The 23134-nt window shown below is 54.3% G+C and overlaps 1 pseudogene; it reads right to left on the bottom strand.

Annotated features, from left to right (window-relative positions):
- Positions 1-21516: 21516 nt before the first annotated feature.
- Positions 21517-22652, bottom strand: LOC120707157 (annotated as a pseudogene).
- Between the last annotated feature and the right edge of the window lie 482 nt (positions 22653-23134).

Here is a 23134-nt window from a genome sequence, read left to right as displayed (position 1 = left end):
GGCGCAGGGCGTGGCGCAAACTCGGAGCTGAGGCTTCCAGGAGTGCCACGGGGTCTTGGCGATGCTGCGGCGCAGTTAGCAGGGGACCGGGGTATGGCGGGGGCGGCGAGGCCGCGGCGGAGCAGGGGCTCTGCGCGGCGGGGCAAGGCGAGGCGGGCGGAGCTAGGGTTTGCGGGGCGACGCGTGGGGTGGATGTGTGCAGGAGGGTCCGTGGGGTGCTAAAATAGAGGCCGACGGGGATCCTGGGGGGTCGCGCCCGATTAGGAAGGCTTGCGAGATCTCCGGCGGGGAGAAGCGTTTTCCATTGGCGCGCTGGAGAAGGAAAGGGGGAGAAGACGGGGCCGACAAGCGGGCCCCGCTGGTCAGCGGCGTAGCGCGCGGGGCGGGCTGAGCGGCGCCGACCGATGGGCCCGGGGTGCGGTGAGGGAGAGGCTGCAGGCCGAGCGGGGGTGAGCAGGCCGTGGGACGCGGGTGAGAAAGGGCTGGGGCGCTAGCAGGCCGCGCGCGAACGGGTGGGCTGTAGCTGGACCGAGCGCGAAGTCTGGGCCGAGCCGGTTTGGCGTGGGTTGGGCCGGGCTGAGAGGGGTTGGGCTTGGGCTGCTGTTGAGCTGAAGGCTGATTTCTTCTTTAGGTTTTCCTTTCTATTTTCTCTCTCTTCTATATCTAATTCAAACAAGTTTGAATTCAAATATGAATTTGAATTCAAACCACAATCAAATAAAAGTATGCACCAGCATGAATGCAACACAAAATTTAAACCTATGATAAATTTTAATTACTTAAAGAACAAAATTGAATTAAATGCCCTACTAAACACAACAAACCTTAGAAAATTAAATAAAGCCAATTTAAATTTACTAATAAATGCTGAAATTTAAATTAGGGTGTTACAGACCCTACCCCCTTAAAGAAATCTCGTCCCCGAGATTTAGCTGGGCTGGCTAGCAAAGAGATCTGGATACGTCTTCTTCAACTCGTCTTCTCGCTCCCAAGTAGCCTCAGCTTCACTGTGGTGACTCCACTGAACTCTGCACATCTTGATGCGCTTGCTCCGAGTAACCCTCTCGGATGTCTCCAGAATCTTCACCGGATGCTCAGTATAAGTCAGATCTTCCTGGACATCGACTCCATCCAGTGGTGCCTGCTCCTCGGGTACTCGCAGACATCTCTTCAGCTGAGATATATGGAAGACATCATGAACTCCTGAGAGGCTGAGAGGTAACTCCAGGCGATAAGCAACTTCGCCTTTCCGCTCTAGCACCTTGAATGGCCCCACATACCGAGGTGCTAACTTTCCCTTGACATTAAATCTGCGGATTCCTCTCATCGGAGACACCTTCAGATATACATAATCACCGACACTGAAAGTCAGGTCTCTCCGTTTGCCATCTGCATAGCTCTTCTTTCTGCTCTGTGCAATCCTCAGATTTTCCCGCACAGCCTGAACCATCTGCTCTGCATCATCTATGATCTCAGGACCAAAGAGCTGCTTCTCACCAATCTGATCCCAATAGAGAGGAGTTCTACACTTTCTGCCATACAATGCCTCAAAGGGAGACTTCTTTAGACTGGCCTGATAGCTGTTGTTATATGAGAACTCGGCAAATGACAGGCACTTATCCCAACTAGTACCATACTGAATAGCACAAGCTCTCAGCATATCCTCCAACACTTGGTTGGTTCTCTCTGTCTGCCCATCTGTCTGAGGGTGATAGGCCGTACTGAAGCGCAGCTTCGTATCCAACGAATCATGGAGCTGCTCCCAGAAACGAGAAGTGAACTGAGACCCTCTGTCAGATATAATCTTCTTCGGCACACCATGCAAGCAGACAATCCGAGAGATGTACAACTCTGCAAGTCTAGCACCGGAGTAAGTAGTGTTCACTGGAATGAAGTGAGCAACCTTCGTCAATCGATCCACTACTACCCAAATGGAGTTGTACCCTTTCTGAGTACGAGGCAATCCAACAATGAAGTCCATAGTGATTTCCTCCCATTTCCACTCTGGAATCTTCAAAGGCTGCAATAGACCTGCTGGCCTCTGATGCTCAGCCTTGACACGCTGACAGGTGTCACAAATAGCCACGTACTCTGCCACTGAACGCTTCATCCCATACCACCAGAAACGTTCCTTCAGATCATAATACATCTTCGTGCTGCCCGGATGAATAGAGTAAGCTGTATCATGGGCCTCACTCAGAATCAACTTCCGAAGATCCTTCACATCTGGCACACAGATCCGGTTCTTGTACCACAAGGTACCCTGATCATCCTCTCTGAAATGAGGAGCCTTGCCCTTCTTGAGCAACTCACGAATCTCCTGCAGCTTCTCATCATCTTTCTGATGCTGCCTGATCTCTGACTCTAGCGTCGGTACTGCCTCAAATGCTGCACTGGAGGTATGGTGCAAGAAGCCCAGACTCAACTGCTCGAACTCCTCGCATAACTCTGGAGGCATCTGGAAAGCAACGGCCATGTTGACATAACTTCTTCTGCTCAGAGCATCTGCTACAACATTGGCCTTGCCCGGATGATAGTGAATCTCCAGGTCATAGTCCTTGACTAACTCTAGCCATCTTCTCTGCCGCATGTTCAGCTCATTCTGCGTGAAAATGTACTTGAGGCTCTTGTGATCAGTGTAGATATCACACCGCTGCCCATACAAGTAATGCCTCCAAATCTTCAGAGCATGCACAACTGCGGCTAACTCAAGATCATGAGTAGGATAATTCAGCTCATGCCGACGTAACTGCCGTGAAGCATAAGCTATCACTCTGCCCTCCTGCATCAGAACACACCCAAGACCATCCTTCGAAGCATCACAATATACCGTGAACCTCTTCGTCTGGTCTGGCAGAGTCAGGACTGGCGCCGTAGTCAACCTTTTCTTCAGCTCATCAAAGGCCATCTGGCGCTCATCAGTCCACACGAAAGCCACATTTTTCTCTAGCAAAGAAGTCAAAGGCTTCGCGATCTTGGAGAAATTCTCAATGAACCTCCGATAATATCCAGCTAAGCCCAAGAAAGATCTGACTTCCTTCACTGTCTGCGGTGTCTCCCACTCGAGCACATCCTTCACCTTGCTCGGATCAACAGCAATGCCTCCCTGAGAGATAACATGACCGAGGAATGGAACCTCGTCAATCCAGAACTCGCACTTGCTGAACTTGGCATACAACTGATGCTCTCTCAGTCTCTGCAATACGAGTCTCAGATGCTCCTCATGCTCTTCTTCTGTCTTGGAGAAGATCAGAATATCATCAATGAAAATCACCACAAAGACATCCAGATAATCCATGAAGACCATGTTCATCAGATGCATGAAGAAAGCCGGGGCATTAGTCAGGCCGAAGGACATGACTGTATACTCATATAGCCCGTACTTGCAGGTGAATGCCGTCTTCGGAATATCCCCAGGACGGATCCTCAGCTGAAAATATCCCGAACGAAGATCAATCTTCGAGAATATACGAGCACCTCGAAGCAAATCGAAGAGATCCTCAATACGGGGCAGTGGATGCTTGTTCTTGATAGTAACTGCATTCAGCTCCCGATAATCCACACACATCCTCTTCAAGCCATCCTTCTTATCTACTAGCAGCAATGGAAAAGCCCAAGGAGAGAAGCTGCGACGGATATAGCCCTTGGCTAGCAACTCATCAATAGTCTTCTTTACTTCTTCATGCTCTATAGGTGCCATACGGTAGGGCCGCTTTGCAATAGGAGCTGTGCCAGGCAAGAGATCAATACAAAACTCAATGGCGCGTTCAGGCGGCATACCTGGCAAATCATCCGGAAAGACATCCGGGAATTCAGACACCACGCGAATACCGTCCGTGGGTCTAGCCTCCATCTGATGAAGAAATCCAGAAGGCTCTACTGCACTGATAACAACCTCTTGGCCACTGGAAGCTGATAGCAAGACTGTCCTCTGAGCACAATCTATCCGAACTCCCCATTTGGCCAGAGTCTCCATTCCCAGAATGACATCAATGCCCTTGGTGTCTAGCACCATCAGATCAGTACAGAACTCTACTCCCCTCAAAGAAACACTGACTCTCGGGCAGTAAGTGTGAGACCTCAACTATCCTCCCGGTGAAGATACTAACAGGCACCTCTTTAATGTGCTAGTATGAATACCATGATGCTCGACAAAAGACTGAGTAATGAAGGAATGCGTAGCACCAGTATCAAAAAGCACTGTAGCTGGATATGAATTAACCATGAACGTACCAATAACCACGTTGGGAGCCTCGGCCGCTGACTCGGCCGTCACGTGGTTCACCCTGCCCTGTGCTGGCGCCCTGGGCTGAGCTGGGCGCCCCTGCTGTCCCGCCTGCGCCTTCCGGGGGCAAGCGTTGGCGTAGTGCCCCGGCTGGCCGCAGTGAAAGCAGGTGCGAGGAGGTCCCTGAGCCTGCTGTCCGGTAGGAGCTGCCGGACGTGGAGCCTGTGGTGCCGGTGGAGCACGAGCCGGAGGTGCCGGTAACCTCGGGCCCTGCCCCGCCTGCTGCTGCTGTCGAGGCGGGTACTGCTGCGGTGGCCTCTGCTGGTACTGCTGAGGAGGCCGGTACTGCTGCTGGTACTGCTGAGGCGGCTTGAGTCGAGGACGAGTGTGGCTGCCGGAAGCAACGGGGACAATCTTCCTCTTCTTGTCCTCCATCTCTAGGTGCTTGCGCTCAGTGTTGAGCGCGCTGTCAACCAGATGGTTGAAGTCGTCGAAGCGGAGGTTGAGCAGCGCGTACTGAAGGTAGTCCTCAAGACCCTCCATGAAGTGCTCCTGCTTCTTGCGGTCATCCGCAACATCAGCAGGGGCGTAGCGAGCGAGCTGCAGAAAGCGATCACGATACTCCGTGACCGACATAGTCCCCTGAATTCACAAAGACAGATAGATATCGGAAGATTAACTCAAGATTCATAAGGATAGAACAAGGGGCATTAGCTCAAAAGAAAAAGCTGAATGATTATACTTAAGATTACCTGCTTCAGTGCAAGGAACTCCTTCTGTTTCATCTTCATAACGCCCGCGGGGACGTTGTGGCTGCGGAAACGCTCCCTGAACTGGAGCCAGGTGAGAGACTCGCGGTCGTGAACTGGGTGGGACTCCCACCAGTCCAAAGCTGCCCCTCGCAGCTGTCCTGCTGCGTACAAGACGCGCTCACGATCATCGCACTGGGCGATGTCCAGCTGACGCTCCACTGCACGGAGCCAGTCGTCGGCCTGAAGAGGGTCGGACGTGTGAGAAAACGTCGGCGGGTGACCCCTCAGGAACTCAGCACGCCTGTCGCGAGGCTGCGGCGGTGGAGGAGGCGGAGGCTGAGTGTGAGCGTGCTGAAGAGCCTGAACGGTGTTGTTCAGGGTAGCCATCATCTGCATCTGGAGCTGGAAGTACTGCTCCGGAGTCAGAGGCGGAGGCATCGGGATCCCAGTACCCTGGTTGTTCTGACCCTGCTGCTGGCCAGAACCGGAACCGGTGCTCCTGGTGTTCACCATCTGATTTGAACAAAAGATTTCACGAGTAAGGATATTGCAAGAATAAACTCAGATGGATATGATAACTCTTTGCGGAAAAAGACTCAGCCATGATAAAGTAGACAGGATAGAGTTGACTGTTTTACCCCCAACGATCTAACTCATTTTATTAATTAGTTAACTTTAATCATCAGAGTGATTTTCTTTAAATAAATTTAAACTACTAAGCTATGCAATCAGTCAAAAATCCAAATCAAACATGTAGCATAATGACAAGCAAACAATTTTCACAACTTAGCCGAGTTTAGCAAAAGACTCGACTAACACAACGCGTCGTAGAACGTGCTATTGTTTTATTATAAAAAGGTCACCTAGCTAACTCATGGTGGTCAGATGACTGGTTCAGGCCAAATCTACGAGAACTATTCTTCAGAGAGAAAAATCAAGGCAAGAAGGGTAAAAAGTCAAAGAAGTCAAGGGGTATAATAGTAAAATAGTTTCAGCAGTCAAGGATTGGAGAGAAGAAGTCCTAAAACTCGACCAGTCCTATCTAGGCTTCGTCCTACAGTCGATACGGCTCTGATACCACTCTGTAACACCCGGTTTATAAAAGAACATAAACCGAGCAATCATATACGTGCCAGGATCAAGTCACATGTATATACAACAGAATGAATAGTATATCATAGCACATATCACGTAAAAAGACATAATAAAGCGAATACGAATGTTATTTATTACAATAATGACAAAATGTCTGATACAGCGGAAGCGAAGTACAAAAATACGATAAAGCTCTCTGAAGCTGAAGCAGGGCGCCACAGGGACGTCGACTGGGAGACGAAGCACCTAGAAGTCCTCATAATCCTGGTAGCGCTGGACGAACTCCCTCGTGTCGGCAGGAACTGAGCAGCAGTAGCATAGCCAAGAGGAAAAAGTAGAGAAGAGGCAAGGGTGAGTACACAACTTGTACTCAACAAGTATAACACAAACTATGAGGTTCTAGGCTGGCTGACTCAACTGCATTAGCTTTTAAGTGTTGGCAAAATTTTATCAAAGCTATTTACTACGAGTTGATGAATTACCATTGACCCAGTTACATAGAAATTAATCAGAATTAATTATGAAACTACTGAGGACCATACCAAAACCAAACCACCAAGGAAAACCCCGAGAAGCACCTCCCTCGTCGGAAGGAGATAACTTCACTAATCAAAAGGAGGATCTGGGCCGCTCATAACCGTGAGCACGGCTAGTATACCAGTTTTACACTCTGCAGAGGTTGCACATCTTTACCCACAAGTCGTGAGCTACGCCAGTTGTTCATCACACTTCCTTAGGTGAGATGGCCAGCGACTCACTACGAGGCCTTTAAAAAGAATCTCGTTGGTAAGGCGTAACCGCGAGAGTTAGGTCGGCGACGATGGGGCCCACCTCCGGGGGTACAAGCACAGGAGCGCAATCCAAGCACAGACCAAGCCGGAGGAGCAGGGACCATTGAAGCTTACTACTCTTGCCCCGCAGGTAAGTTACTCCAAACCAAAAAGATCTAATTATTACGCCAAGTCTATCCCATTCTAGCCTTGTGGTAGCGCTGTTGTCCCAGGTTGTCGCTCTATGAACCGGTCCTTATGGAGAGTGGCCAACCAAGCACTAAGCACCGTGCTGGCCCCCTAAACCATGTTTCTAACAAAACCAGTTTTAACGAGACGTGAGCCACTCAAGCCACACAGAGTGCCACTCTCAGAATTAAGTTCAAGTAAACCATTAATCAATTTAATTAAAAAGGACCAGAGTGTGTTATAGCGCAGCAACCTAGCACAACTAACCAAAATGCAACCCAAGGATATATTTAAAGGATATAACTGGCTAGGAAATCCTTAAAGGCATACAGTATTAAAATGCAGTATGAAAATGTATTTAAAAGTGATGGGTTGTTCATGTTACACTTGCCTTCCTCGTACTGCTCTGGCTACTGCTCAAACTGCTCGGAAGACGGCTGCTCCGGGTACTGATACTGGGGCTCCTCAGAAGGATCAACGTCTACTCACGAACACATGGCCAAAACAAAGCACGAAATAAGCATACAGGCAAACACTAACAAAAACTAAGAAACAGTACATCAATACATAAAAACAGCAAGAAAAACTAAGCTAAAACTATTCTACTCACTACAACGATCGCGTGGATATAAAGAACGCTAAAATCGGAGCTAAAACGCATAATCTAGGCTAAAAACAAGTTCTAGGGGCTTATGTGTAAGAAAACTGAAGTTTCAGGGGCTTTTTTGCTAAAACCGAGGGCTAAAACGTAAATAAACATTAAATCTAAGGGCTAACTCGCAAAAAGAACTAACCTGGACGGCGGGTTTGATATTTAAAAAGATCAGGGGCTTAAGTGAATAAAACAGGACCTCTGCGTAAATATTTTTGAATAGCTCAGGACCGCGGGTTGATTAGCAATAAAGGGAGGGGCTCTTTAGAAAAAAGTCAAGACCGAACCGGTACGCGCCGATCTGGATCGTTGGATCCAGATCTGATGGCCTGGGTTTTAAGGCCGCTGGATCTAATCTTGGCCGCTTGTTTCGGATCGAACGGCCGAGAACGGTTGGGGCGTGGGCGGCGGCGGCGGCGGCGCGCTACCGCCGGCGAGGAATCCCGCGGCGGCGCGCAGGGGAAACCCGCCGGAGTCGGGCAATCTCGATCCTCCGGGGGTCAAAACGAGCGGGGCTTTGGCCTGGGAGCAAGTACGCGCGACGGCGAACTCGACTGGGTAGACTAGGCGGCGGGTTAGGGTTCGGTCGTGGCCCGCGGCGGTGCAGGGCGGCCCTGGGTCGCCGGCGAGCGTGGCCGGGGTGCCTAGGGTGCGTCACACGCGAAGCCATCTAGCGCAAAAGGACCAGGAGACTGAGATGGTGCTCACCGAGCTCGAAATCGAGGGATGGACCGGCGCAGCAGTGCTGGCGGCGAAGTCCGGCGGCGGCGATGGCGTGGTGGTCGCGGACGGGGTGGACGCGGGGGCGCTCCGGCTTCTGGGATCCACGGGCAGCTTCGGGGAGTTCCTGCGGGGGCCTCACGGGGGTCAGGGCGGTCGGGGAACCACTGGAGGTAGGGAAACGCCGCGGCGCAGAGGCTCACCGGCGGCGAGGTCGGATCGAAATCCCTGCGCAGGGCGTGGCGCAAACTCGGAGCTGAGGCTTCCAGGAGTGCCACGGGGTCTTGGCGATGCTGCGGCGCAGTTAGCAGGGGACCGGGGTATGGCGGGGCGGCGAGGCCGCGGCGGAGCAGGGGCTCTGCGCGGCGGGGCAAGGCGAGGCGGCCGGAGCTAGGGTTTGCGGGGCGACGTGTGGGGTGGATGTGTGCAGGGGGGTCCGTGGGGTGCTAAAATAGAGGCCGGCGGGGATCCTGGGGGGTCGCGCCCGATTAGGAAGGCTTGCGAGATCTCCGGCAGGGAGAAGCGTTTTCCGTTGGCACGCTGGAGAAGGAAAGGGGGAGAAGACGGGGCCGACAAGCGGGCCCCGCTGGTCAGCGGCGTAGCGCGCGGGGCGGGCTGAGCGGCGCCGACCGATGGGCCCGGGGTGCGGTGAGGGAGAGGCTGCAGGCCGAGCGGGGGTGAGCAGGCCGTGGGACGCGGGTGAGAAAGGGCTGGGGCGCTAGCAGGCCGCGCGCGAACGGGTGGGCTGTAGCTGGACCGAGCGCGAAGTCTAGGCCGAGCCGGTTTGGCGTGGGTTGGGCCGGGCTGAGAGGGGTTGGGCTTGGGCTGCTGTTGAGCTGAAGGCTGATTTCTTCTTTGGGTTTTCCTTTCTATTTTCTCTCTCTTCTATATCTAATTCAAACAAGTTTGAATTCAAATATGAATTTGAATTCAAACCACAATCAAATAAAAGTATGCACCAGCATGAATGCAACACAAAATTTAAACCTATGATAAATTTTAATTACTTAAAGAACAAAATTGAATTAAATGCCCTACTAAACACAACAAACCTTAGAAAATTAAATAAAGCCAATTTAAATTTACTAATAAATGCTGAAATTTAAATTAGGGTGTTACAAATTCATGGGAACGCTTTGTCATGCCTGCAAAACAATTCAAGTGCACAATCTACCCCCAAGGTGATAGTCGGGAGTAGAGACAATTGCCAACAAACCTACCATTCCTAAGATCTCAATTTGTGGCATAGCTAGCTTAGCGAAAAAAAATAAAAACCTAGTGAGTGTACGTGTGTGCCAGTGTAAATGCAAATGAGAGGAAGGTATATAAACAAAGACAATGTTTACACCTAGTTCTAAACACCATGTTTACAACTAGGTTGCCAAACTTCTCCATATCCACAAAGACTTATTTAAAGGTCAAAACACCATGTCTATCCCAAGATCAATAGGCCTTCATAGCACAAGAAAAAATAAAGCGCATTGCAAAGCTTATAAACCAACCAAATGCAACCTCATAGCTTGGTTTATAAAACTGAATGATGATGGTCTTCAATCATGTCTAAACACCATGTTTACACAAGATTGCAAAAAGGAAAATGCTCACGTCAAGCATTAACATGGATATGAAAGCTTTCATCAATAAAGTTCTACCGAAGGATCAAGCTAACAAAATGAAAGTGAGGACAATGAGGTGGATGCAAAATGTAAATGCAGTGCAAAGTGGAGAATAAAATGCACATGAGGTGGGAGAACAATATGGTCAAACAAAATGATGTGACATGAAAATATGGAGGTCCTAAAACAAAAAGAGAGTTATCCTAAGTTAACTAGCCACAAGTTTAGAATCAAAGGGTGGTGCAATGCTTCATAAATATCTCTAAAAAGGACACAAAGAAAAAGACTCAAGACACTAATAGGCACACAAAAAGGTCTACAAGTTTCCTGAGATCAAATAACAAAGTGCTCCCTCAATAACATTTAGAATGAACAACATGAAGTTGTGGTTTTTATTAGAGCAATGGTACAATGTTACTTGATATTCCGATTAAAGAGTGCAATGTAGACGGTCATATTTATATATATAAAATAAAAGATCGGGTTGCCTCCCGCAAAGCGCTTCATTTAGAGTCATAGAGCTCGACTTTCTTACATACCTTCTCATTGATGCGAAGCCATGGTCCTTCATGCAAGAGGTGAAGGTGTTCCATGCAGCTCTTATTCCACTTCCCATATTGGACATGATCAATCACGCTTAATGGAAAACTTGCCCAATCGTCTCTCACATCATGGTCACCTCCTTCTTTGTTGTCCTTCGTCGCTACTTTTCTTTTCATGGATTTTCCTCTCTGTCCAGATTGGGAATTGCGCCAAACAATTGATCCAATGCAAGGTGCACAAAATCTTCTTTCCAACAAGTCTTCATTTGCCCAAAATGCATTCCAATTGAGGGAGTTATGCCCCTTTTCCCCGTCACTACAATCTGCCCCGTGCTGATTTCAGCACGTGCATCTCCGATGTTTGAGACATAGCTCCTCCCATGTGTCTTCAATTGTATTGATCATGGATGCTTTGAACCGAGGACTTGATGGAGATCCTGAATATTCAACTTTCTTGCATTGTAAATCTCTGGACTTGTGCACAAAATTGATGAGGCTTAGCGACGTCCGTTCTTGAAACTTGAAGATGTTGATGATGGTGTTCAAAATTTTGGGCACAGTTTCCCTCCTCATCATTTGAGTTTCATGTCCTGCATGGTTAGTGAAATTCAAGACTTCTCCCGACATGTGCTCTTTTAGGGTCATGAGCTTGACCAAGCGCAAAGCAAGACCGAGATTTGCAATTATTTGTAAACATATGCAACATAATCACATCCTCAATTAAATTTCATCAACAAGGCATGGTGTAATTAAATGCAGCATGTGTTTCTTGCATAGTGCGGAGCTCATTATTAGGCAGAGGTTCTTTAAGCATGAAATCAACCTTCTCAAGAAATTCTAGCCTATCATCATGAAAGGAACAAGGCATAGAATTTAAACTTTCATTCCGACTATCGGTTCGAGCATGAGATTTTTAAAGATTATCAACAAAACCAATAGAAGCTTGAGAATTCACTGTATACCTTAGCCTCGGAGCTTTTTCATACTCATTGGAGTCGTGGTGCTTTGTGCGAGATGTCATCTTGATGCACTCTTCGTGGTCCGTCGTGATTTGCTTCTCACGTCTCCATGTGTTGAATGTTGCGCTCTTGTAATCCGTCGTGGTTTGTTTGCAACATCTTCGTTTGTCGAAGGTCGACCGCTTGTGCCTTCATTTGCCAATGTCATTGGGGTTCTTCCTCTTCTCCAAGCCTCTGAATTTTATCATGTACGCTTGATGAAAACATCGCCCAAGCTCCCCTTCATTGTTGTCATTGTCATCTTTTCTATCTTGTTCTCATTGCGTTGCTCCTGCCTCTTCTTCGTGGAATCTCTCCTGTATAGTCAACAGAACATATACCAAAATATAGCTCTATTGAAAATTTTAAGAAATTACCTTTCCAACGAGTGGTCATTCGCTTTAAACGGAGTCCAAACAAGGGAGTTATGCCCGTTTCACTTTTGGCGCTGCGTGCTGTCCAGAAATTTTCAGAGTGCACAACCTTCAATGTTTTGGCCATACCCGCTTGTAAGAATCTCCGATTGACTTGGTTCTTGATTTGTTGGAACGGGAACTTCGTGGAGCTTTTGAATATCCAAAAATATGCTGCTATTTGCTTCTGGGATTGAGCAGAATATTGATGATAACAATGACTTCTTACGAATCAATCCGAAGATGTCGATGATCTTGATCTTGTGGTCTTCGGAGCGTCTTGTTGTGCATCCTTGGCTTCATGGTCATCACCATTGATTCACCAGCGAGTAGCATGGATCCAATGGTATGTCTCCATGGTTCTTGATTTGCCTAAGGTGTCGGGATCGAAGGAGGCTCCCGTGCTTTGTGTCGATGATCAGAGCGGTCTCTTTCTTTGATTGCACTCGACTGGAAGCTTCTTGAGCATCCATGGAGAAGATGGGTGGCATCATGGTTCCTGTAATCTTGTTTCCTCTAGCGTTGGTCAACTTCAAATCATCAACTTTTGTGCACAAGGTTCTCCAAACATCTTGCGACATCGTCATCACTTTCTCCATTGTTTGTTGCTGCCTCTTCTTCGTTGAATTCTTTGATCATCCTGCACAGAACATGTACCAAAATTCTACTCCATGGAAAGCCTTATGAAATTACCTTTTCAACGAGTGGTCATTGATCCCAAACGGACTCCGGATGAAGAAGTTATGGTTGTTTTACTCCGGCACTACGCTCTTGTCGGTGTCCCGACCCGGGGGTCTGGATCCCAACTAGTAAACGCTGTGTGTTTCCTCGTCCCAGATGATGATGCAAGAGGGAATCACAGTAACGCACGGTTTATCCTGGTTCCAGCCGCAGGGCCGTACGTCCAGCAAAGGGAGTGTGCGAGGGCACTGTATTATCTTGCACCCGGGGTGCTTGTAGTAGGGGATACAAGCGAGGCGAGAGAGGGAGGAAAGCTCCCAAGTCTCTGCTAGAAGTGGAGCCGGGCGAGATGAGTGCTCAGTAGTGCTGAGAGTTCTCTGAGGGAAAATCAGAGAGCCTGCTTCCAACCTTGGATTGGAGAGATCTGATCAGCCTGCGCAAAAGGAAGCCCACCCTCTCCTTTTATAGTTGTAAGGAGGGGCGGTGTACATGAGTGTAGGGGCGCGGAAGTCGTCGTTCTCCCTTGAATCGCGGGGTACAGTGGTCGAACACTGTAGGAAGTACACTGTGGGAAGGCGGCGCGTGTCGCTGTCGCCCTGGATTTCGTCCTTGGTCCCGCGGAGATGGCGGCGGCCGTCCTGCAGTATCCGGGTGATAGTAATAGTGTGGGACGGTCCCGGACCCCCTGGTCGGAGTGCGGGCGTGCACATTTAGAAGGTCCGGGAGCGCGTGGAAGTCCCGGACCCCACAAGAGGGAGGTCCGGGGTCGCGCCCGCGCATGCAGAGTGCTCCTCTCGGAAGGGCACGTGACATCGCCAGACCCCTTCCCCAGCGGGAGATGGTCTGGATGGTGGGAGTCGGCAGAACAGTAACGGGGGCGGCGCCAACTTGTCTGGTGCTGTATTGAATGCTCCATAGTGTTGCTACAGCGACCGGGGTGGCTGAGCGGTGACCGGGGTCAGTGGATGGGACGCCGATCATATCCACTGCGGGAGTGGCAGTCTGACGCTGCTCGTCCTTTGAGCCGTGGCGGAGTGGCTGGCTTTTAATGCCTTCGTACGGCGGTCGGTTGGGCGGCGGGGCCGTTTGTCCCTTGTGCCGGGAGACAGCCTCGAGCGAGGCGGAGATTGGCCACCCGCTCGAGGGCAGGTCCGCTATCCTCGAGCGAGGCGGAGATGCGTTTGCGCGGTCGAGGGTCCCGGAGGGAGCCCTCGAGCGAGGCGGAGATGAGTGACCCGCTCGAGGGTAGATCCGCTACCCTCGAGCGAGGCGGAGATTGTTCGGTGGGCCTGAGAGGGGTGCGAATGGGCCACATGCTGGGCTTCTTTGAGTCCTTTCCTTTCTTCCGGATTTGGAAGGAGGCCGGGGACCTTCGTGGGCCCAGTTGCCTTAACATGTGTTTGTGTTTTCGAAAGTGGTCTTAGTAACCCAATTAGGATGTCCCTAATTGTGGCACCCGACAGTAGCCCCCGAGGCTTTGGTCGAGTCGATGGATTCGGCCAAAGGGTAATTCGGCGATCTCTCTCTTGACGTGTTTAGTCAAAGTCGCGTACCTGCCGGGCGCGCCTGAGTGCGGGCCCAGCGGGTGTGACAACACGCCAGTTGGGATAGTACGCCCGTGCGGGGTGTACTTCGAGGCGCGCGCCTCTTTGTTTGTTTGTTTGAAGAACAAGACGTGTCCGCGCACTGAGGGGGCCAGGGCGACGGTGGCACCTGCTGCGTGGCAGCTGGTGCTTTTATCGAGCTGTCCCGTGCGCAGGGCCTTGGCCCCAGCGTTCCTGACTGCTTTGCGGCGCGCCGTTTGAGGGCAGCCGGCCAGAGCCGATGCTGCACCGCTTAGCGTCCAGGGGCTCAGCTCCGCTTTATTTCGTTCGGTCGTGTCTCGGCACGGTGACCGAGGACAACTTTTGCCCGTGGAGTGCCGTGTCGTCACGGGCGACACAAGCTTCTGCTTTCCGACCAGCTTGGAGCTTGGTGCCCGGCACAGCTATAAATAGAGGTCGTGGGGTTTCCCCTTCTTCTCCAGCCTCCCAACTCTTTCTTCCAGTATTGCCTAAATCCTGTAATGTTTCCTTTGCTCTTTCGTGACCTTCCCCCAGATGGGGTGGCCTGGCTTTTTTAGATTTTAGGTGCTAGAAGAATGCTTGCGAGCGGCAGGGAAAGACCGGAGTGGGCGTGCGCTCCATCCCCCAGGCTCAGTGGGATCAGCAGAAGAGCATTGGGCCCGTGGGGTCATGCTTCTGCGATGTCCCCTAGCCTGAAGGGGGATGGAGACACCTGACCATGGCATTCGTGCCAGGTTAGGCGGCTGTTCTTTGCATCATCCCCCCAGGCGACAAGGTTGCTCTCGGGGAGACGGTGCGGAGGGCGCTGTCCGCCAGCTCGACCCCCCACATGGTCTTCGGTGGAGGAGACGCTAGAAGAAGGCTTGCGAGGAGAGCGTCCCGCTGGACCCGTGAGGCCTGGGGGCCGCTTCTCGCATCCCTAGCAGCCTCGCTGTTGCGTCAGCTAAGGGCTTGGTGCCTTTCTTCGTCTCTTGCTCCTCCCCAAGACAGGGAAAATTGCCATGCAGGTGGCAATGTGTTTGTATCTTTCGATGGCTTCGCGCCGGCAACCCTTTGTAATCTTTATTTGCATTATGAGCAATAAAGTCCCCCTTTTTCTCCTACGGAGGAGATTACCGAGGGTACAGGGGCGTATATAGAGTTTACGACCCTCGAATATGTGTGAAGTCATTTTCGCGGGGGCGCGTCAGCGCACCCGCGGGTGTAGCCCCCGAGGCCTTGGAGGAGATTTTGTGCTCGTCCAAGGGCTGTAAACATCGTCCCACCGGGTAGCTTTGCTGCGGCGGCTGCCCTGCACCTTTTTCAGCCGGCATCGGCACTCTTTCAGTCGGCCTCGGCATTCTCAGAGCTGGTACAGCGGCCCGGCGTCCAGCTTGACCCTCAGGGGAACGTACGCTAATAGCGGTGGGTTCGGTTTACGCGTAGAGTTTCACAAGTGACGGTTGTTGATTTATTCGAGGGTGTGGTTGGAGCCGTGGTGTGCGGGGAGCCCCCGAGCCTAGGCCCACATGAGGGCGTTCAGGGGAATCCTCGACTCTGATTACGACCCTCGTCGCCCTTCCGCAGGGAGGTCAGGGGAATCCTCGACTCTGATTACGACCCTCGTCGCCCTTCCGCAGGGAGGAGGGGAGAAGCGCACCATGCTACCCGTGCCCGGGCCGCGAGCTATGGTTGCTTCAGTGAGCTATTAGCGGATTTGTTCAAGCAGACGTCCGTGCCCCGTTCGATAGGGGTCGGCTGGTGGTCCATAGACACGTCTCATAAAGCGCTTGCGAGGGTTCGCTAGGCGGGGCTCGAACACATTCGGTAGGGTTCGAGGGCTCGATGCTCTCCCTTGATGGGATCCCCCTTCTAGGCACCCTTGACTGGCCTTGAACGCTGCGTAGGATGTCTCAAACTCCACGTTCGATGGTAGCTTGTACGGCACGTCCTTGCAGTTCCTGACTCTGGCGATCTGAGGCGCCTGTCGAACCCCCCGAAGGGCCAGGCTTCGAACCCCTAATCAGTAAGGCCTCGGAATGCGATTCCCTCGGGGGTAAAGGGACCCCTGAAGGAATATTCCGTCTTGGTTTGAAACGACGCAGAGTCGCGAGTCGTGCGCGCGGGTCTTCCGCTGGTGGTGGGCGAACGTGGCCCGATTCGTGCGGTGCGGCGTGGGTGCGCCTTTTCAGGCGTCGGCCTCGGGCAGACGGAGCGGCGGGGGCGGCGGCTGACGGATGGGATAACACAACAGTCGCGTCGCGCCCGCCGGTTACCGTGCCGCATTTATCACTGCGTGCGCGCATGGGAAACTCCGCGGTCGTGGGGCCCACCCGTCAGTGGTAGCAAAATCTACCGCATTGAATGCGGTAGATTTGGGCCGTGGCTGTGGGTGCGCCCCCCGTGGTAAATAAATACGGAGAAGGGGATGTTTTGGGTTCACCTGGCCATTTGCCTCCATCCTGCTTCGCCTTCGCCTTCTCCGCCTTCATCGCTTCCTGAACCCGTAGCCAAGAGCGAGAAGGAGAAAAGAGAAAGAGAGAGAGAGACTTAGCCATCTCCGAGCCTTCCTTTTTCCCATCCCCCCACGACTTTCGGAGATGTCTGACATCCAGGAGCCCTTGCCATGGGGGAAGTCCTCCGCCACCGTCGCGGTTCTGGAGCAGCTGGTCGCCGATCGGCTGCTGCCGCGGAACCCCGACGCGGGGTTGCCGGCGTGGATTTCCCCGCCCCCAGATGAGTCTGAGCCGAAGCCCCCGCAGGGCTACGTCGTAAGCTTCGTGCGCCTCCACGAACGGGGCTTCGGCGTCCCCATCAGCAAGTTTATGAGGGCCCTGTGCGAGTACTACGGAGTGGAGCTGCACAATTTCAGCCCCAACTCCATCTCGCAGGCGGCGGTCTTCGTCGCCGTCTGCGAGGGGTACCTCGGCATCGACGTCCACTGGGATCTTTGGATCCACCTGTTCCACGGCGAGCTCTTCGTCGAGAACGCGCGGAACCAGCCGAGGCGGTTTGCGCGCGCCGGTGGCCTGACTCTTCACGTCCGCCCGAACCGGAGGAACCTCTACATCAGCAGCAAGATGACGACAAACAACTCTGGGTGGAGCCGAGGGTGGTTCTATCTCCGAAACTTCAGCGGTGCGCTCCCGGCGTTTACCAACAAGGTTCTTCGGGAGCGTCCGGCGAAGTGGGACTGGGGGGTGTCGCCCCCAGCTCAACAAGCCAGGCTCGAGGACCTCACCGACGCGCTGGCGCGTTTGGCGAGGAAGGGGTTGACGGCGGCGGCCGTCATCGCGAACTTTCACCGGCAGAGGGTGATCCCCCTGGTGGAGAGGGCCCTGCCGATTTACCAACTCACCCCCGGGAGCAAGGTCGAGGGCTCGAGGACGTCTAGCAAGCTTCTTTCCCACACTAATGCTGCTCGAAGGGCGAAGTACGCGGTGGCGGATTTTCCCCAAGATCCCGCGGATCTGTGGAGGATCAAGATGCGCCCCGAGCCGGGGTATATTTCCCTGGTGAGTTTTGGCTTCGAACTCGTCGTGCGTCGTGTAGTTCCTTTCCCTGACCCCATTTCGTGTGTGTTGCATAGGGGTTAAGATGTGGCATTTCGAGGCCCCCAGCCCCAGAACAGCGTCTGATCAATCGCCTCCACGCGGAGAAGATGAAGAGGCGGAAGGACGCGGCAGAGGCAAAGGCCGAGCGGAAGAGAAAAAGGAAGGCGGCGCACAACAAAGCGCGCCAGCTCACCCGGGCGGAGGGGAAGCCGCAGCCCGCCACACCTGAGTCCTCGGAGGACGACGAGGAGGAGGCCTCGGATGCCGAGGACCACGCTCGGAGGAGCGATGGGGAAGGTGCGCGCGCGAGCCCCCCACCGTTCTACCTGTGGGATGAGGAAGAGGGAGCAACCGTGGCGCCAGAGGAGCCGGGGGCCGTAGCGGGGTCATCGGCGAATCCCTCCCTCGAGGGTGTGGTGCGGGGGTCATCCACGCCGGGGACCGGCGAGGGGTCGCCTGCGCCCCAGGTGCTGACCCGTGGCTACGAAGCCGCGGGGGGAGAGGAGTCGTCCGCGTTGGCGGCCTCGAGCCGTCGGGCCGACACGAGGGGAGCGCCATCGGGGCATTCTTCGAGGGACAGCTCGATGCCCCAGGCTCGAAAGAGCACCACGAGGAAAAGGAGCATGAGTGCTCGATCTGGGTAGGTTTTTTAGATTTCATTTTTTGTTACGTATTCGGTAGATTTCTCGATCCTGCTTAACTTGCGTCTCTTGATTCCCAGCCCCGGGGCCGTTCCCAAGGATGCAGTGCGGCTTGCCCCGGTCAAGGCTCTCAAGACCGGGTCTCGCAGCACTCCGCACACGGCGCCGCAGCCTCAGCCCGCCGTGGATCTCGAGGCGGCGGCCGCTAGGCTACGGGAGGCCATGGCCCGAGGGACCCAGGCGGCGCAGCAAGCCCGGGCACAAGAGGAGGGCGACGCCGGCCAGAGTGGCGCAGAAGCGGCTGCTCAGGCGGCCGACGCCAAGGAGACCGGCAAGGGCGGTGCCGGTGGCGTCGCCCAAGCGGCCATAGGAGTTGCGGCCGGTCAGGGCGATGCGGACAGCGCCGCCTGACCGGTCACAGAAGGAGAAACTGGCGGGGACGCGCAGGAGCGCCCTGCCGGTCAAGCAGCAGAGGAGGCCCTCGTGTTCGAGCCCTCGAGGGCCGAGGACGAGGGCCTCACAGAGGACATGGCCCAAGAGGCACCAGGGGTAGGAGGAACCCCCATCTCGGAGCCCACCGAGGCCCGGGACGAGGGTACCGTCGCAATAGTGCCCGTGCCAACGGCGTAGGAGGGCGCGACGGTGGTGGTGGAGCTGCCGGACAGCAGCGGGGAGTACGGGGACTCGATGGATATCGACCCCGCTGCTGCGGCGAGCGCCGCCGCCCACATCGTCGAGTTCGCGTTGGCCAGTGCGGGCGTGCTCGAAGCGGGGGCGTCCGAGGGGAGCCACCTCGGGGTGATCGTCCCGTCCGGTGTCCCCTCAGAGTTCCTTCGCAAGGAGCAGGAGGAGGAGGAGGCCTGGAACAAGCAGATGGGCGTCGGGCGCGAGATCTTGCAGGCCCTCGACCGCGCCTATCAGCTCCATCAGAATGCAGATTACCAGGTCAGCCAGGTAAGTATTTCCCCCCGGAAATTGCTTCGGTTTGGTTTTAACTTTTCGCGCGTCTTCACCCACGCCGTCCCCCTTTGTAGCAGCTGAGGGAAATCTCGCGCGAGAAGAGCGCCGAGATGAACCGGCTGTACTCCCAGATGAGCCAGCTCGGGCAACACAACGCCGAGCTGGTGCTCAAAAACATCGATGCCAACACAAAAATGGCCGATCTGGGAGCGCGTCAGCGGGCGCTGGAGGAGGAGCTGGCTCGGGTGGCTGGTGAGCGAGACGTCCAGAGGGCGGCAGCGGAGGAGAAGGCCCAAGAGGCCGAGGCACAAGCTGCCGAGCTGCAGCGCCTTCGGACGGCGCTCGAGGAGAGGGCTCGTGAGGCGGAGGGGCAGAGCGCTGAGCTGCAGCGCCTCAGTGCGGCGCTTGAGCAGCAGAAGGGCGAGCTCCTCCGTAAAGAGGTGGCCGTGGTTGCGCTCGCCGGGACCCTCCAGGAACAGGGTGTGGCCCTCGAAGAGAGGGAGGTGACCCTCCAAAACATAGGGGCTACACTTAAGGAAAAAGAAGCCTCCTTGTCCTCGCTCGAGGAGGCCGCCCGTACCCAGAGGGAGGAGGCGCAGAAGAACATAGCGGGTGAGTACCTTCGATTTTCCGTCGATTTGTTTATTTTCGTAGCTGATGTTGATTTTTTTGCTCAGAGCTGAGGCAGAAGGTGGCGGACGAGACCGCGGCGAAGGAGGCGGTCCACACCGCGCTCACGGCGGCACAAATGGAGTTTGCTGAGCTAGAGCAGACCGCCGTGAGTGTGTGTCAAGAGCCCGAGGGGGAGGGTGCCGTCTCGGGCAGCTCGGTGATCAGCCGCCTGCGCGCGCTAGGCGGCCGGATTGCCGAACACGCCAAGAGTACCTTCCGCCTCGGTGTCCTGTGGGCTCTTGCCGTGGCCTCGACGCATTACCTCATGGATCTCCAGAGGGTGTCGTCGGGGTACGTCGTCCTGGATGATGCTGACGCAGACGCCGCATCGGCCATCATGGATGAAGCCGACGCAGCCGCAGAGGAGTTCGCCACCGTCCTTGCCGAGAAGCTCGAGGCGGACATCCCTCCCATCGCCGAATTCGACGCCCCTGGAGACTCGCAAGGGGGGGATGGTAGCCTGTAGGACTGTTGGGCCTCGAAACCCATGTAAATAGATTAGTGTTTATATCGTAGTCGCACTTTGTAATCGCACTTTATGAATATAAAGGATTTTGTTTCGTAATTTGAATGTGTGGCTCGTCGAGGCCTTGTGTGATCGAGCCTGTGTTCCTTTACTCTATTTCCGTGTTCTTCGTATGCGACTTAGATAAACATCTACGAGGAAGTTCGCGTTCATAAGCAACGTAGGCGTAGGGTGGTGAGGGGGGTGCCGTATCCCGGAGGCGTAGGCGGCCCCACGACTCGGCCAGCCCCGTACCGTAGTTGCTTACGCCTCGCGTCCATTTTTTCCAAGAATACGAGAAGCTTAGGGTCGAAACGGAAATATTTCGAAAAACATTGGCGACTTTTTGGGGACGTTCGGGGGTTCCCCCCGTAGTAGCCCCCGAGGGAGGCTCGACTTTGCTGAGGGTAAAGCCGGGCGTACCTCAATGTTCGTGCGCGCCCGAGCCCTCGAGGGTCGGGAAGGTTCCCAAAAAGCGATAAGTGAAGCGTGCTTCCTTATTATTTCAAGAAATTGAAAATGCGATTACGAACAATAGAGAAATAGCTTGAAATGCTAAGGGTAAAAACGACGTAGCTGTTGTATGTTCCAAGCGTTGGTGAGGACTTCGCCGTTCTCGTTTGCCAGCTTGTACGTGCCGGGCTTGAGCACCTCGGCAATTATGTACGGTCCTTCCCATGGAGGTGAGAGCTTGTGGCGGCCCTTGTTGTCCTGTCGAAGCCTCAGCACCAAGTCCCCTTCGTTGAGGTCTCGGCGCCGGACCCTCTGCGCTTGGTACCTTCGTAGGGACTGCTGGTAGCGCGCGGAATGCAGGAGTGCCACGTCTCGAGCCTCGTCCACTTGGTCCAGCGAGTCTTCGCGAGCTCGCTGGTTTCGTTGCTCTTGATATGCCATGAGCCTTGGCGATCCGTATTCCAAGTCGGTGGGGAGGATGGCCTCGGCGCCATAGACGAGGAAGAACGGAGAGAAACCCGTAGCTCTGCTCGGGGTCGTCCTCAGACTCCAGATGACCGAGGGTAGCTCTGTGAGCCACCTTCGGCCGAACTTGTTCAGCTTGTTGAAGATCCTCGGCTTTAGTCCTTGGAGGATCATGCCATTGGCACGCTCCACTTGCCCGTTCGTCTGTGGGTGTGCCACAGCTGACCAGTCCACACGTATGTGGAAGCTGTCGCAGAACGCCAAGAACTTCTTGCCTGTGAACTGGGTGCTGTTGTCGGTGATGATCGAGTTCGGGACCCCGAACCTGAAGACGATGTCGGTGAAGAATTGGACTGCTTGCTCGGATTTGATCTTGCCGATGGGTCGAGCCTCGATCCATTTGGAGAACTTGTCGACCGCCACCAGCAAGTGGGTGAAGCCCCCGGGCGCCCTCTTCAACGGACCGACGAGGTCCAGCCCCCACACGGCGAACGGCCACGTGATGGGGATGGTCTGCAGAGCATGGGCCGGGAGGTGTGTTTTCGGGCATAGAACTGGCATCCCTCGCAAGTCCGCACGACATCAGTGGCGTCGGCGACCGCGGTGGGCCAGTAAAAGCCTTGCCGAAATGCGTTACCCATGAGGGTGCGTGGCGCGGCGTGGTGGCCGCAGACGCCAGCATGGATGTCGCGGATCAGCTCCTTGCCCTCGGGGATGGGAATGCAACGTTGCAGGACACCCGAGGGGCTACGCTTGTGTAGCTCGTTGTCGATTAGAACGAAGGACTTGGCCCGCCTGGCAAGGCGTCGCGCCTGAGCGCGGTCTGAGGGTAGGACCCCTCGAACCATCCAGTCGAGGTACTGAACGCGCCAGTCTCGCGAAGCGGGGGCCTCGTCAACTTCCATCGCTTCGGCCTCGTCCGCGGAGGTTGTCCCGAAGTCAGTATCCATGGGCTCGACCCCGTCCGCCGGGGGGTTCCCGCCGGAGGGCCCGGCGGACGAGGGGCCTGACTCCGTCGGTTGATTGAACTCGACGGAGGGCCTGGGGATGTCGTGAGCGAAGATGTTCGGGGGGACGGTGGTCCGCCCCGAGGCTATCTTGGCCAGTTCGTCCACGTCCTCGTTGTACTTGCGCGGGACGTGATTGAGCTCGAGGCCGTCGAATTTGTCCTCGAGGCGGCGTACTGCGTTGCAATACGCCTCCATCTTCGGGTCGTGACAGCTGGACTCCTTCATTACTTGGTCGATGACGAGCTGAGAGTCACCGCGCGCGTCGAGGCGTTTTACGCCGAGCTCGATGGCGATGCGGAGGCCACCGAGGAGGGCCTCATACTCCGCCATATTGTTCGAAGCAGGGAAATGCAAGCGGATCACATACCGCATGTGTTCTCCGAGAGGTGAGATGAAGAGGAGGCCGGCTCCGGCTCCAGTTTTCATCACCGACCCGTCGAAGTACATAGTCCAGCATTCGCCCCGGATTTGTGATGGGGGTAGCTGAATGTCCGTCCATTCAGCCACGAAGTCAGCCAAGATTTGGGACTTAATTGCCTTGCGGGGGGCGTAGGTGAGTGTCTCTCCCATCAGCTCCACAGATCATTTGGCGATTCTTCCCTCGGCTTCCCGGTTGCGGGCTATCTCTCCCAAGGGGAAAGACGAGACCACGGTGACGGGGTGGGCCTCGAAGTAGT

This window comes from Panicum virgatum, chromosome 5K (assembly GCF_016808335.1).
Source record: "Panicum virgatum strain AP13 chromosome 5K, P.virgatum_v5, whole genome shotgun sequence".
NCBI lineage: Eukaryota > Viridiplantae > Streptophyta > Magnoliopsida > Poales > Poaceae > Panicum > Panicum virgatum.
The sequence above is the reverse complement of the archived record's forward strand: the minus strand, read 5'-3'. Positions and strand labels throughout refer to the sequence as shown.